We start from the raw sequence: 15,621 nt of genomic DNA on the forward strand, positions 1-15,621 counted from the left end.
ATAGAATTTAAAAATAATTTAAAATACACAAAAAATCATCAATTTTGCGACGGAAAATTTACTCGTAATAATAATATAAAAATTTAATCGTAACAAATACTTAGGGTGATGATTCAGCTCACTATGCTGAGTTAATATCAAGTGGAATTTTCCATCGTAAAAGAATAGAATTTAAAAATAATTTAAAATACACAAAAAAATATAAATTTTGCGACGGAAAATTTCACTTGATATTAACTCAGAATCATGGTCTGAATCATCCCCCTCAGTATTTGTTACGATGTCATTAACACCATATACTTGTATGTACTTGAACAGGGTGTAAGTGACATCGTAACAAATACTGAGGGGGATGATTCAGCTCATTATTCTGAGTTAATATCAACTAGAATTTTCCATCATAAACACATATATAGGGGTGGGCAGAACTACAAATGATCAAGAAACTATTTGCAGTCACTTTTGATACATAATCCTAAGGTGGATAATGATAAACCGTATGATGATAGGTGATCAGCCTATCCCTCTTACAGATGATCCAACATAAAAGAATTTAAAAATAATTAAAAAAAAACACAAAAAATCAAGGATTGTACGACCGGAAAATCCGCTTGATATCAATTCAGAATCATGGTCTGAATCATCCCCCTCAGTATTCGATACGATGTCACTAACATCCTGTATATCAATTGTAGTCAGAGGTACATACATCACAAGATGAACTAAGTACTCACGCCTCACCGCGCTTTCTGTTAGACCAACGTGTTAGGTGGTGACCCATATCGCTGTCTAATCGGTTGAGCCAACTGTCTTAGTCAAAACTGCACATAAGATAAAGTAATAACTCATTGGTGCAAGTCCTGTAATTGTGGAAATTGAAAAAATCAGTCTAATTCCAAATACCCTTTTCCGTGGCCGCTGCTTCTCTAGCGCCCCTCCAGACATAACCATGGCCTCAGGTAAGTCCCATGGGAAATACTGTACTCTGATCTCCACCAAATAAAAATGGCGGAGATACTTTGCATTCCGCCCGTATTTAACCTAACTGTGTGCTGTCAAGCGAGTCGCTCAAACTTCCTTTGGGATAAGAGGTATGGCCAAAAAGAATAAGACAGAATACTTATGTACATGAGATCACGCCTATTTCCCATTGGGGTAGGAGGAGACCATAGAATTTGACTTACTAGTGCGGCACGCTGGGTGGTGAGGATATGGTATCCCGACGTGCCGGCAGAGTAGGGTGATTGGTGATAGAATAGAATAGAATATAAATTATTTATTTTATATATAAGCAAGCAGGAATATATACAGTTTATTAAGAACACTTCACAAACAGGATAGGAATATACATAGTTCACAATATAAACACTTCACAAAAGAATCAAGAATTAGAGGGCACGGCCCTAAACAGTATGATATACTTGTTGTTTTTATGAAGGTCGAGGATGCAGTGAGTCAAAAGAGTAAAATGAAAGGAAATGCGGAATGGAATGAGAATTTCGTAATTTAAAATGATGATGGTCAGAACGAAAGGCCAGTATGTGCAGAGTTTGTACTCTGCTACACTAGGATCCTGACACACTACTTTCGCTTTTTATTCTCATCAAAGTCAAACAACACCATATTGGCTACTTGACAGTTGAAAGAATAAAAGTAAAAGCCAGAGTGAACCGGCACCTACTGGGCGGGCTCGCTCCATCTAAGGCCTCGTCAATGCCTTCGGGCAAGTCTGGGGCCAAGAGCAAACCCATCAAAGGAAAAAAATGTTGTGTGTGTATGAAAGTTTTTATATATCCAATAGCTTTTTAAATATTTAATTTTTACAAGATCAGAATGCGGGCAGTGCAGGACCGATCGTCGTGGAGATCCTTGGGGGAGACCTATGCCCAGCAGTGGGCGTCGTACGGCTGATGATGATGATGATGAAGAATGCATTTTTTTATCTGTGTATTACAAGACCCGATATACGGGCGGCCATGATTGAGCTTCTAAAACTAAGACCGCTGAGGGGGGCAAGGTAATCCTAGCTCAGCCGCTGGTGGGGAGCGGAGAGTTGCCGTTCTATATGTAGTATTATTCTTTATTCTATGACGTGGTGTCCCACTTAACGCGCGTCTGATACGAATTAGTGCGGGCGAGGAGTTAGCATTATTTGTAGTAGGTATTATTCTTGATTCTATGGTTATAGAGTACAACGGTAAATATGAGATTGGAGTTGCCGTATTCCTTATTCTATGGTGATATTTCGTGGTGTCCCACCTATCGCGCGTCTGATACGAATTAGTGTGGGCAGAGAGTTAGCGTTCGACTTGTAGTATTTTTTTATTCTATATTTCTATATATTTTATTCTATGGCTATAGAGTACGACGGTAAATATGAGATTGATACAATAAAGGGTAACAAAAATGGATACAAGTTCAATTATTTCCCTGAAACACAGATGTTCTATCTATGCTTGGTCTTCTACATTTTCTATTCATTATCTGTTTAATATTTAATTATTTTTTATGAGCCGTGATGGCACATTCTATGGTTACAGGTGGGATTTCGGTAGCGACCCCTAAGTTCTCTAAATACGTTTTTGGATTCGTTTATAATGCAAGCGATGGGAAAACATCGTGAGAAAATTTGAAGGTGTGACCTCATAATGTATGTATAATTGGTTTCGTGTTCCCTTTAAACACATGTGTTGGTTCTGTAAAAAAAGTTTTGGTTTCCGCATGTCGTCAGCCACTAGAATAGAAATAGTTTATTATAAAAGGACGCCAAACACAAAAACAATTCAACAATTGGGTAGTGTCTTAGGTCAAGGATATATTATGAAATTCTGATAACTAAATAAAGACAGATTGTGATCTGGAACTGTCGTAAATCATTTTCTTTATTCTATTTATGATTTAACTATTTGGAAATACGCCTATTATCGTTCAGACAATCGGATGTCTTGCTTGTTATGGTCCTAACCAAACTGGGATCACAAAGTTTGAAATGTACTCTCCGGAATTCGAATCTGAGACCTCCGGATCGTGCGCCCAACGATCAACAACGTGCGAACTACGGGGGCCGTTTTACGGGTAACTAATGTTGACATTCGTAAACAGGATAATACGTCCCACTGCTGGGCACAGGCCTGTCAACAATACGAAAGGGTATGGAGCATGTTCCATCACGCTGGTGGATACGTTTACGTGGGTGTTTTGCTCTAAACTGCGCTTCCAAGAGAAACTTAACAAAATACCAACTTAAAACTTGTTCGTGTGTTTTCAAATGGAAGCCGACGCATGGAAACCGCACACCGGCATCCGGGACAGAGGAAAAGTCTCGCAAGTCCCGGAATTTCGGCGCGGTCCCGGAATTTAGAAGCACCAAGCGTCTCGCTTCTTAGTTTTATAAAGCGTTTGTCACAAACGAAATATATTTAATTACGAAATATGTTTACGGCTTTATTTTTAATACAGTTAAGGGCTTAACACACGGACGGACGGACGGGCATAGAACACGTTCAGCTGCTTCTCTTCCCGGGCATGTCGTAAAAACCGACAGAGGGATTGTGTCCTCTAACATGATGGACTAATGTTATGGGCGATAGGCTGATCCCTTATCACCATAAGGTTCATCATATCCATCTTTGGAATTCGTATCAACAGTGGCTGCAAGTTGTCTTTGATTACTTGTGGCTCTGCCCACCCCATTAGGGATTACGGGCGTGAGTTTATGTATGTATGTATGTATGTTAAGGGCTTAAGTAAATAACTTTTGAACTTTGATATTTATTATTTTCGTAATACTAGCGTCTGTAAAACATTCCCCGAACGGCGATTTGTAATTCGCCGTAGCGGGAATCGGCGTTCGGGGAGTAGCTGTCAACGCCATATTTCTTAAGGTTTTATACTTTGAATAGACATTTTTTAAATAGTCAATATCCTGACTTGTATTATTTGTAGTCATATAGGATATCAACCATAATGGGCAGCTTATAATTTATTTTATAATATAATATCAACCTATAATTTACCATCATTAGCTTTACAGTTTTATTTTTCTAAAAATATAATCACGTGCTTGTTAATAAATAATCGAAAGACCCATAAAACATCTAGAGCAGCACATTTTAATAACAACATTATAATTAACATGGCGTGTTTAGTAGATGTTATCTTGTTAGATAAGTTATGTGACTCACACAAGTCGTTATAATCATGTCTGAGTATTAATAGTTAGTAGGTATGCAGCATACAATAACACTCTGTGAAATTGTGAAGTGATAGTGTGGTGAAGTGCAGTGAGTGAAAAGTGTGGAAACAAAGAGTGTGGAGTTTCCACAGTCATCTATATGTGAAAAGTATACATAAATAGTTTTTTTAGGTTATGAATATTTTCGGGAACGCGTCGCTTAATCTTACATACAACCATCACCAGTGTTGAAGTGATTGGAAAACAGGTGGAGGTAGGTGGATATTATAATGTATACGTTTTTACAATAAGATTCCCATTGACATTCAGAATTTGCCTTTCAACTGTTTTAAGACAGTAGTTAAACAAAAACTTTACAAAAAGGTTATTATAAAGTTAGTGATTATTTAGAAGATATGAATGCATGGGTTTATCTGTCTGAGAACTGATATTAGGCAGCTAAATTACTGAATTGTATACCAATATTTTATGTTTTTTTTTTTAAAGAACGTCTAGGGCCCTGTACCGAGGTTTTTCTTGCAGCTACTTTTCCCCGGCTATACAGGTTGTGAGAAGCTGCAGTAGTTTTAGGCGGATGAGACGTTCGTTATGTAAAAAATGACGTTTCAAAGTGTAACTATGTTACCTGCTGAATAAAGATATTTTTGAATTTTGAATTTTGATAGTCTTTTTTTACTCGAATTACCTGCAACAAGACAACAGGATATTAGAATCAGGAATATTAGACTCACGGTAGATATATTATGAGTATTATTACTTCAAATATATTAAAAGAAAGTCACTTGAACGATATTTGCAAAATGGAGTATTTAGAAATCCTTGAAAATATTTGAAAAATAAAAGGGTGAATATCAAAATGTGCCAAATTTGGTGGCGAACTGTCATATAATTTTTTAGTGAAAAATTGGGTTGTCGGAACCGAGGATTCTTTTGGATCTTTTTCATGTCGGAACCCATTATTCACGAAAAAATAATATGAAATTTCGCCACCAAACTTGAAATTTTGATATTCACCCAAAAGAAAAATTTTGATTTTAGAACCGATCGGCATTTTCGCAACGCGCTGCGCTGTCCCGTTCTGATTTCGTCCCGTCGACGTTTAGATAACGAAAACAGCGTGGAATGATTTGATTTACAACCTATAAAAATTGGATGTATGTGCGGTTGTACCCTTGCCTTCCCGTCGAGATAGGTAAGCGAAAACAACGGACGAAGTTTTTTTATCGCTGCGATTTATTGTGGCAAAATAAAATTCATTCGTTAAAAAGGTTTTTTTTTATTATATATTTTTATCGTGCAATCAACAGGTTATAGTAAAAGTTGATTGTAAAACTGATGGGGTCGTGTAGCAATTTACGAACACTGCCCAATTCGCGTGGTTTAGGTTTATTGATTTACTTAGTTGACTAAATATAGGCTTGAATACATCGCGCGCCATATCGTCGAAACACTGATAAATGGAAATAATATAGACCAATAATAATTGGTGTGATTGAATGTGAATGTAACTCTGTCTGTTTTACTTTCACGCTTTTTTAAACCGCTAAACCAGTGGTTCATAACCTAGGGATAATTACCCCCTCAGGGGTAAAACGGAGATTCTAGGGGGGTAACATGGGACGGCACAAAATAGTATCATAAATCTTGTTACATTAAAAACAAAAGCTAGAAACCGTCTGAATGTTGAGCATGACATGAGATGCGCGTTGAGTGAAACCAAACCTAATATTGTCAAACTCGCGAATGCAAAGCAATTTCAACCTTCACACTAGTTAACTCCGAGATTTATATATTACTTTACTAGTTACCTAAACGTGCATTTTCTTACTTATATAATAAACATGTATTGGTTTTGTGTGGTTTTAATTATTTTAAATTAGGGGTAAACTCAATTTCCATTCTTATGCACAGGGGTAGTGACATTAAATAGGTTAGGAACCACTGCGCTAAACCAATTTAGATGAAACGTGCACATCGTTCGAGACATAGGGAAGAACAAAAGATAGTTTTTATCTCGGAAATCACTTTTTAAGGGGATAGAAAAATGTGTCGCGTTTTCTTTCAGGGTTCTTATAGATGCCCCATCTTTAAAAATAAAAAACAAAGCAGTAACCGGGCGCATTATCCTTTGGAGCGATTTCCCTCAAGCAACCGTTTCTGTACACTATATTCCTCTCGAAGGAGATAACGACCGTGTAGACACTCCACAAAATTTACTTTCTCCGCTCGCTGCACACAATTTCGCTAGAAATTTCGACTGTATTTTATGACAACATATTCTAGGATACGAATCATCTTTATTGAAATTATCTTTACTTCTCAGCTGGGAAAGGAAAAAAGGGTTGGGAATCTTTTTGACCGGCTTTGCGACTTTAAATCCAGTTAAAGAAAGTGGTCTTAATTTTTCCGTCGCGTCCCTGCTTTAACTACGCCTTGTCACGATTCCACCCGGCTCCCGCCCCAACTCCGTTGCGCCCCCGCCCCGCCTCCGCCGCGCCCCCGCCCCGCCTCCGCCGCGCCTCCGCCTTGACTCCGCCGGGCCCCCGCCTCGACTCCGCCGGGCCCCCGCCTCGACTCCGCCGCGCCCCCGCCCCGACTCCGCTGTACCCCGACTTCGACTTACCAGTGAGTGCACTGGTAAGTCAAGCACGTGGCACATAGCCATTAATTACAAAAGAAAATCTAGAAGCAACGCACAGTTTGTGCCCCGTGCTTCGAAGTAAGGGCTCGACGGCTCGAATCACATCATCTCTACATGATAGAGTCATTACGCAATGGGCAATGGTCTGTGATATGGGCAATCTTTAGAAGCGGTTTCAGAATTTAGTATATTTTCCATAAAAACCAACGGAAGAGATAATTATTATGGTGAACCGTACTTTAAGTGATAGATTCCGTCGTCCGAATAGAAAGGACATATCAGGACAAATGCGTAATTAAGATTTCATACGGACCCGCAAACATTCGTTGAATTATCATCATCTCCTTAATGAATCATTTAATTTATCTACGTATAAGTCTTTGTAGTTCGATTTCAAAGGTGTTGAAAGCAAAGAACTACAAATGAATGGAGTTGCCATTAAACAAATTGATTACGCTGGTAATGTTGCCAGGAAATTGAAAACGCACTTCGAAATGTGTAGAAAAGGCCTTGGCGTAGCGTTTGCGTTTCACGTCACATAGATATAAAACACTGAATCTTCAAGTGTATACCTATCTAGATAGCTATATTTATGTAAATACATCCGAGCGGTAGACGCCTTCGAGATTTAAAATTCCAAAATAAGATAAACATATTATGTATGTCATATAATAGTGTAGACATAATATTATAATTATTTATCAGTCTACACGTGTATTAGTAACTAGGACAAGGCTAAAACCGGAAAAATATCGGTTAAATCGGTAAACGGTACGACGTTGTACCTTTACATAAACATTATAACAGCTTATACACACCCCACTGCTGAGCACAGGCCTCCCCTCAATTGACCGGGCGTATGGAGCATACTCCACCACGCTACCTCATTGAGTTGAGTTGGTGGAGGTGTTTTACGGCTAATAGCCGGGACAAGGCTTAACGTGCACTCCGAAGCACGGAATCCTCTTACTTTTTAGACAATTCGGCAAAGACTTTACAAAACAAAAAACAGTCTCACAAAGTTATTTCGACTATGCCCCAACGGGAATCGAACCCGGACTTGCAGATCATAAGCCTAACCACTAGACCTCGAGCGTCGTACCTTTAAATTACAATATTTTAAAATAACGATACCGCCTCATTTTCTACCTCCGAAATATCGGTATACCGTTATACCATTACCGGTGAATTAAGGTACCTATCGTTGTTTTTAACGATACCGAAATTATAAAATAAAACATAATAAAGGTTTTAGAACTGGCTACGTTGCGCTCGTGTCGCTTTTTTTCGGTACCGAGTTCAATTAGGTACTGATACATAGAACTATCGGTACCATTACTTAACAGTAGCGTTATTTTATACCGATATAATATTTATGGGTCTACTTTAGAATCAAATCGTTACTCATTATTTAATTAATTTTATACCGGTACCGTAAAATTATGCCTTAACTGCTTGTAGCCCTATACAATAAGCCCTATTAAAAACAAAACAATTAAATTTCTAAAAGCAACATTATCGTTGTAACAATAGGCTACTATCAATAATGGTGCTGATTTCAGAACACACCATCTATTTTAAGTTACTGATATACCTGTTATTCCTTTTCGGCGGACGAGAAAAATGACAGGTATTATTTAAAATATAATAAGAAGGTATTTGCAGGAATGAGCGTCAATATTTAATTATTTTGAATAGATGCTGTGTTAACATAACTCCATAGTTTCGCGCGGTCGCAGTCACAGGCAAAAACCTAGTGAAGATAAAACTTTAATTACATTTTATTTTTATCTTGTCCTCTGTCAAAATAGAGACACGTTTATGTCAGTCCTAAAGGCAGTTGTGTTGAAACCGCCGTGGTTTTAGCCCTATGTGTATACATATCGATATGCGATAATGAATTAGTAATCGATTGGAGTCGATAACAATATGTTTTCCGAATGTACCTGTTAATTTAGGTGAAATAGTCGTATTTGTGTCAATTGGAAACTGTTGATGGAATTTCTATTTTGGTATGTATATTTATTTATAAATACGTATACATTCTGTAAGTTTCCAGAGACACCCGGGCCCTGTTTCATAAAATAGACAGAGAACAGTTTTACAAAATTTACAATTGTAAATTTTAAAGACTATTTGGTGTTCGTTGCGTAACTAATATAAAGGTGCGAAGTAGTTCTAATCACACGCTCCTCAATGTACATCAGATCAAATCAATTGTACTTAATTTACAATTGTAAGTTTTGTAAGACAGTCCCCTAATGATATTGTAATTGTAACTAGTCACCCACCCACACCCACATTTTCGAAAAAGTATTTTAGGACGTATGTCATCTAATCTGTATTAGGATGGTTTTCCCTTCGGGGTTGGAAGGTCAGACAGGGGTGCCTGTCGCTTCTGTAAAAAACCAGACCTGTCAATCTTCAGGTTAGGTAAGCGCACGGTGTGAAAAACGGGATAATGCTAGGGGGGATGAATTATAACTAGCCACGACACAGTTCATTTATCTGTCTTAGGATGTCAATACCATAGTCTTCTCTCTGATATTGGCCCCGATTCCTGCAGACACCGCCTAATTTTATTTTAAGTTATATCCGTCATTTTTCATATCCGTCGAAAAGGAAAGGGACGGATGATTCACAGCTCTTAATTTTAATAACCCGGGCGAATCAAAAGGTACGTCGCTGGTATGCAATCCGTTTGACGTGCTGTCTACTTAACTGTGTCGGGTTATTGACGGATGTAAAATTTTTAGACGGTTGGTTTAGATTTGTGCTTAAAATTGACGTGTGTTCCATAAATGTTATGCTTGTCGATTACCCGTCCCTTTCCTTTTCGGCGGATAAGAAAATGACAGACATAACTTAAAATAAAATTAGATGGTATTTACAGGAATTAGCACCATTAGGCAGCTAAATTACTCAATTATATAACAATATTTTATATTAATTTATTTTTTAAAGAACGTAATAAAATAGGTAACAAATAATATTATTTAGCATCTGCTGGGACATGCTGTACTGTAACCTTTATAATATTAATGCAATAAGGTATATTTTCCTACTGAGTGCCGCCTTACCTTGCGCGTGCGAGCGAGAAGGACAGTCCGCACGCGCTTCCGTACTATATAACGGCTTACTGCTTATACTTACTTATCAGGCATTAGTATTTTTACGTATAATGCGCGGTGTGAGCCACGATGGTAGCTGATTTATATCATGCTGATGTATACTTAGCGTATGAGAGAGTTACTTAATGTATTTCCACCATCAAGAAGAAGATGTAAGCAAAAAACAAAACCAAGATACAAATCGTTGTCAAAAAAGAATAAATATAAAAAAACATGTAAAAAGATTATAAAATCTGCGAAGAGTTCGCAACACGCGGCACTTTTCATAATTTATCTATGTATACTTACTACATCTTTAATAATGAGTGAAAGTGTGTGGCTTACTAAGGTATTGCGATTACCTCAGATTGATAATGCGTGAGATAATACAAACAGATAAGACAGCATTTATCAGTTCATATTATGTAGTGATATTTATCATTGTACATCGTTTGCGACAGTAAAAAAGATAAGATAAATAATAAAGTAAGATAAAACACAGATTTTACTTGTTTACATTATAAAATATACGTATTATTGTTAATGAAAATAGGCCTTAGTAAACACAGGTGACGAGTAGCTGTCACGGACAAGCGCCATCTAGCGCATATTTTAGGAACCAATAGATCGCTCCTTTAGTTCGTTTTTATATCAATGTCAAATATTAACAAAGAAACTTGAAAATCTAATGTATTAACAAGAAAATCTAACAGATGTCGCTAATAACCAACGACAAATAAAATAAAATAATACCAAGATAAAGTGACGATGTGACACGACTTTTATTTTCAGCTGCCGATTAATATTACAAGAAATCGAAATCTATCAATCTCATTATCTCTTTCTCACGAGCATTAATATGTATACACTTTTGTACCATGTCACATAAACTTTTTTGACAAATTCAACTGTAAGTCTCATTAAATGTCAAATATGTTAGTGCGACAGAGTCCTAAAGTGGGTACATTATATTGCCCATGACTGTACTGCACAGTTCTGCCTATCCCTTGGGAGACACAGGCGTCACGCTATGTCTATCAAGACAGAAACTGAGTTATACAAACATTTCCCAGGTTGTGAACTACTTGTCTACGTATAATCTAGATACTCCAGAATATACAGGATGTTAGTGACATCGTAATGAATATTGAGGGAGATGATTCAGACTATAATTCTGAGTTAATATCAAGTAGAATTTTCCGTCGCAAACATACATAAACATACATAAACTCACGCCCGTAATCCCTAATGGGGTGGGCAGAGCCACAAGTAATCAAAGACAACTTGCAGCCACTGTTGATACGAATTCCAAAGATGGATATGATGAACCTTATGGTGATAAGGGATCAGCCTATCGCCCATAACATTAGTCCATCATGTTAGAGGACACAATCCCTCTGTCGGTTTTTACGACATGCCCGGGAAGAGAAGCAGCTGAACGTGTTCTATGTTTTTTATATGCTCCCAGAACAGCATAGAAGCAAAATTTCCGTCGCAAAATTCATGTATTTTTTTAATTGTTTTGAATTCTAATTTTGCGATGGAAAATTCCACTTGTTATTAACTCAAAATAATACGCTGAATCATCCCTCTCAGTATTCCTTACGATGTCACTCACACCCAATACAAGTACCTATGGGTGTTAGTGACACCGTAACGAATACTGAGGGGGATGATTCTAACCATGATTCTAAGTTGATATCAAGTGGAATATCCTATCGGAAAATTCACGCTCTTTTATGTTATTTTCAGTTTCATACTCATCATCATCAGTCCATTAACGTCCCCACTGCTGGGGCACAAGCCTTCCCTATGGATGGATAGGGAGAACGGGCCTTAAACCACCACGCGGGCCCAGTGCGGATTGGTGGTTATTAACGACTGCTAATGCAGCCGGGACCAACGGCTTAACGTGCCTTCCGAAGCACGGAGGAGCTCGAGATGAAAACTTTTTTTTGTGGTCACCCATCCTATGACCGGCCTCTGCGAAAGTTGCTTTACTTCAACAATCGCAGACCGAGCGCGTTTACCGCTGCGCCACCGAGCTCCTCACACTCCTCAGTTTCATACTATTGCGTCGGAACAACTCAGAATCATGGCCTCAGTCATCCCTAAAAGTTTTTGTTACGATGTTACTACGATGTTACGACTTAGGGTAGGTATATACAACTATACAGGTATATACCTACCCTAAGTCTGTGTCGTCACAGGTAATCCCTTTCCAGCCAGACACCTTTGAGGGTAATTGAGGGCTTCTGAATTTCTAAACTGAAGTGGGTATCTAGTTTTAGTCATTTGTAGGTGTTGGAGTAATAAATCCACATAAACCCTTAAAGGGATTATGTCCTTTCCAAAAAGAGAGACTTTTATATCTATGACCATACAAAAGAGCTTTGTAAGGTTTTATTTAGATGAAACAAAAATAGTTATCTATTTTGCGAAAAATGTGTTTTAGCAATTACAAACTTATTTGCAGTTGGCAATGTAATCGCGACCTATTTCTATTTAAGGAGCCAATAGTTTTTCAATCTTCTTCTTATCGTGTCGGTTGTGAGGTGGAATACCAGCCTCATCAACCCTGGTGTCAGGATTATTATTGAGCCGCCAAAGGCCCCTGACATGGCTCATGTAACGATTACTCACTTACATCAGTAAGTAGTAACCGGGACCAACAGCTTAACGTGCCTTCCGAAGCACGGATCATCTTACTTTCGGAAGAAAGCCGTTGGTCCCGGTTACTACTTACTGATGTAAAAGCGTAGTCGTTACATAAGCCATGTCAGGGGCCTTTGGCGGCTTAATAGTAACCCTGAGACCAAAGTTGATGAGGTGGGTAATCCACCTCACAACCCACACGATAGAAAAAGAAAATCAATGCTTAGGTTACTCAGAAAATCCCATTAGTTATACAAATAAAATGCCATGAATTATGAACGTTTTGTCGCCTCAATAATGCGCGCGCACAGCACGTCCGCCCAATCACGTACCGACAACAAAACACGGTTATCTAATATGCATTTTATTGTGGAGCGACGAAACTTGCGCCGACTATTGGGGACGGAGGGACAGCAAAAAAGGAAGAATTTTTGTTTTAGGTTTTTGTTTGTTTGTTGGTTAGAAGTTAGTGGCTTTAGTATAGGTTGGTGAGGGTTGAGGAAGGTTTTTTTTATTGCCTGCTGTTAGTTTTGATAGTAAGGTTTACATTTGTTAGGTAGGCACTTACATATCGGAACTTTTGAAATGTGACGATCGGATGTGATTTTTGTTGACAATTAAACCTCGCAAAAGACAGGTAGTTTCAAACCAGGTTAAAAATATGGGCATCCTAGCCTAGTTGGTAAAACGCTTGTGTTTCACTTTTAGGTCGCAAGCTCTAATCCAGCACAGGTCAAAAATAATGATCGTCGAATTTGTTTTCGAATTTATGTTTGGATCATAAATGATTATCATTTATATTCGTAGGAACTTTTTTTTTAACAAATTCACCTTAAGTAGAAAACTTATTTGAATTTAGTGGTAAGTGATATTAAATTAAAGATTGATAAAGTAGAAAAGTTTTTGAAATGTTTCGTACGTAATTCCTTTGAAACTAAAACTTTTGTAGATAAATGAGAGTTAAAAAATGTTCTGAAGTATGGCTTACCATTTTATGTTATTTGGAAATTCCATTTATAATTTTGTCATAATAAGATACATAGAACTTTAACACTTATGCAGGTATAAATAAACTAATCTCAGCTTCGAGACTGCCCTCAAGATCATGTCAATGTGACAGTTCTCATATAAAAACAGAGACTTGAGCATGATCTTGAGGGCAGTCTCAGCTGAGATTCGTTTATTAATACCAATACCACCCTTAATGTGGCTATGTTTGTCAACCGATCCTTTTTGCAACCAGTTGTTAGTAAGTCGCGTAACGTCGTAGCCACTTGTCGTAGCCGCGTAGCGCCTACGCGTGCAACTTTGATGAGGCCCGTAGCTAACACATGCCGTCTACGAATGCTGTTCTCTCCGCTTTACCTATATCTTATGTTCAATTTATTACTTAGTTATTTTCTGTATATTTTCAGTTATTTTATTAATGAAAGAACACGTCTTACATTTGGTATTTACATCTGCAAGACGTGTTTCATAAATATACGATTTTACAATACAATACAAAATACTTAATTGCATAATTATAATTTTATTGTATTTGTAATTTGATAAAATGTTATTTTTATTGCTGTTTTCTTTGAATGTTGTAAGATTTTAAATGATTGCATAAATATAAACGTAATAAATAGGACAAACACATAAGAGATAGAGAAGGTCCAATAACGCCAGCAAATTTATTCGTTATTTATGTATTTTGTGTTATAAATTATTATTTATATGAGTGTGGTTTAATTACTTTCACCACTCGTAGACTTAGGATGCTGTTTTTTTGCCTTTAATTTACTTTAATTACTTACAAAGGTTAAATAAACACGTCCGACAATAAGAGATAAACCGATGAATATAATATTAATTAAAAAGTAAAGAATATAATTATTTAAACAAAACAAACACATATCTTATAGATAAAACACCTCCTCCAATCACAACGAGGCAAGGTGCCCAACAGGCGGACAGCATTGCCTCTTAAAAAAGAAGAAAGAATAAATAAAAAAAACGAATAAAAAAAGAAAGAATTAAAGAATTAATATTTTTTACGTATAATAACCTTTTTTTAAGGTTATTTTATGTTGCAATTGTCAACAATTATATATAAATATAAAGTTTATTATTGTTTGTTCCAGAAGCACTAAGTGACCAGTAGCGCGTGATGCGCTCGCGCTAGCAGGCTGGCGGGGTACGCGCGGCACGCGGCGTACGGCGGCGCGGCGTACCATGCGCGCGCCGCCCTCCCGCTCAACGCAAGTGAGTACACGCACCGGTTAAGAGACCCCTATAATCCTAATAATAATAATCAAAACACTTTATTGCACACAAACACAAATATACAAGACATTTACGGGATAAACTTATTCTAAGGTGGGCAAAGGCGGCCTTATCGCTAAGAGTGATCTCTTCCAGACAACCTTCGGCAGAGGATATAGTACCTACACTTGTACAGCTGCAGTGTGGCGCGCAAAAAAGTAAAATGAAATAAGATAAAAAAACGTATACAAAATAATAGACACATCCCATATATTATATTTATCCCCTGTTGGGATGTCGGGCTCGAGTAACAGATTTTCACTCCTCGCGAGCTTTTGCAGCATCTGTAGCTTGACACTGACAGAAAGTTGCCTTTCAAAGTATTTTTTTCCTCAACTACGTAGTTGATTGACAATGCAACAATGTTTTAAACCGGATCCCTTGACATTATAATTTAAACGTCCGATGAAACCCGACACTAGAACACCATTACATCAGCCTATCTGCAATCTGTCACGACACTTCGATGGAACCTCGATAATTATTCGCACGACCTACATTTGAAATCATAATAATTAAAATGTAGTCTGAATGAGGTTGTTTTCTACACTGACCGCTTTATAAATAAAATAAAAACAAACAGTGAACCAACAAACAAACAACAGTTACCAACAACAACAAATAAAAAACAACAAACAACAGCCGAACAACCAAGCACAACAACAATGAAACACAAAGAAACAGCCAAGGGAAATTGAATCTAATTATCAAAT

General features: G+C 37.5%; 1 protein-coding gene across 2 annotated transcripts in view; it reads left to right on the forward strand.

The window, feature by feature from the left end:
- Positions 1-15,621, forward strand: part of LOC126371692 (calmodulin-binding transcription activator 2) — a 273,169-nt gene that overhangs the window by 71,318 nt on the left and 186,230 nt on the right. For both annotated transcript variants that reach the window (XM_050016993.1, XM_050016994.1), the window contains exon 2: positions 14,728-14,848. The gene's annotated coding sequence lies outside the window, so the exon portion shown is untranslated. The remainder of the gene's footprint in view (positions 1-14,727; positions 14,849-15,621) is intronic.

Source organism: Pectinophora gossypiella, chromosome 13 (genome assembly GCF_024362695.1).
Source record: "Pectinophora gossypiella chromosome 13, ilPecGoss1.1, whole genome shotgun sequence".
Taxonomy (NCBI): Eukaryota; Metazoa; Arthropoda; class Insecta; order Lepidoptera; family Gelechiidae; genus Pectinophora; species Pectinophora gossypiella.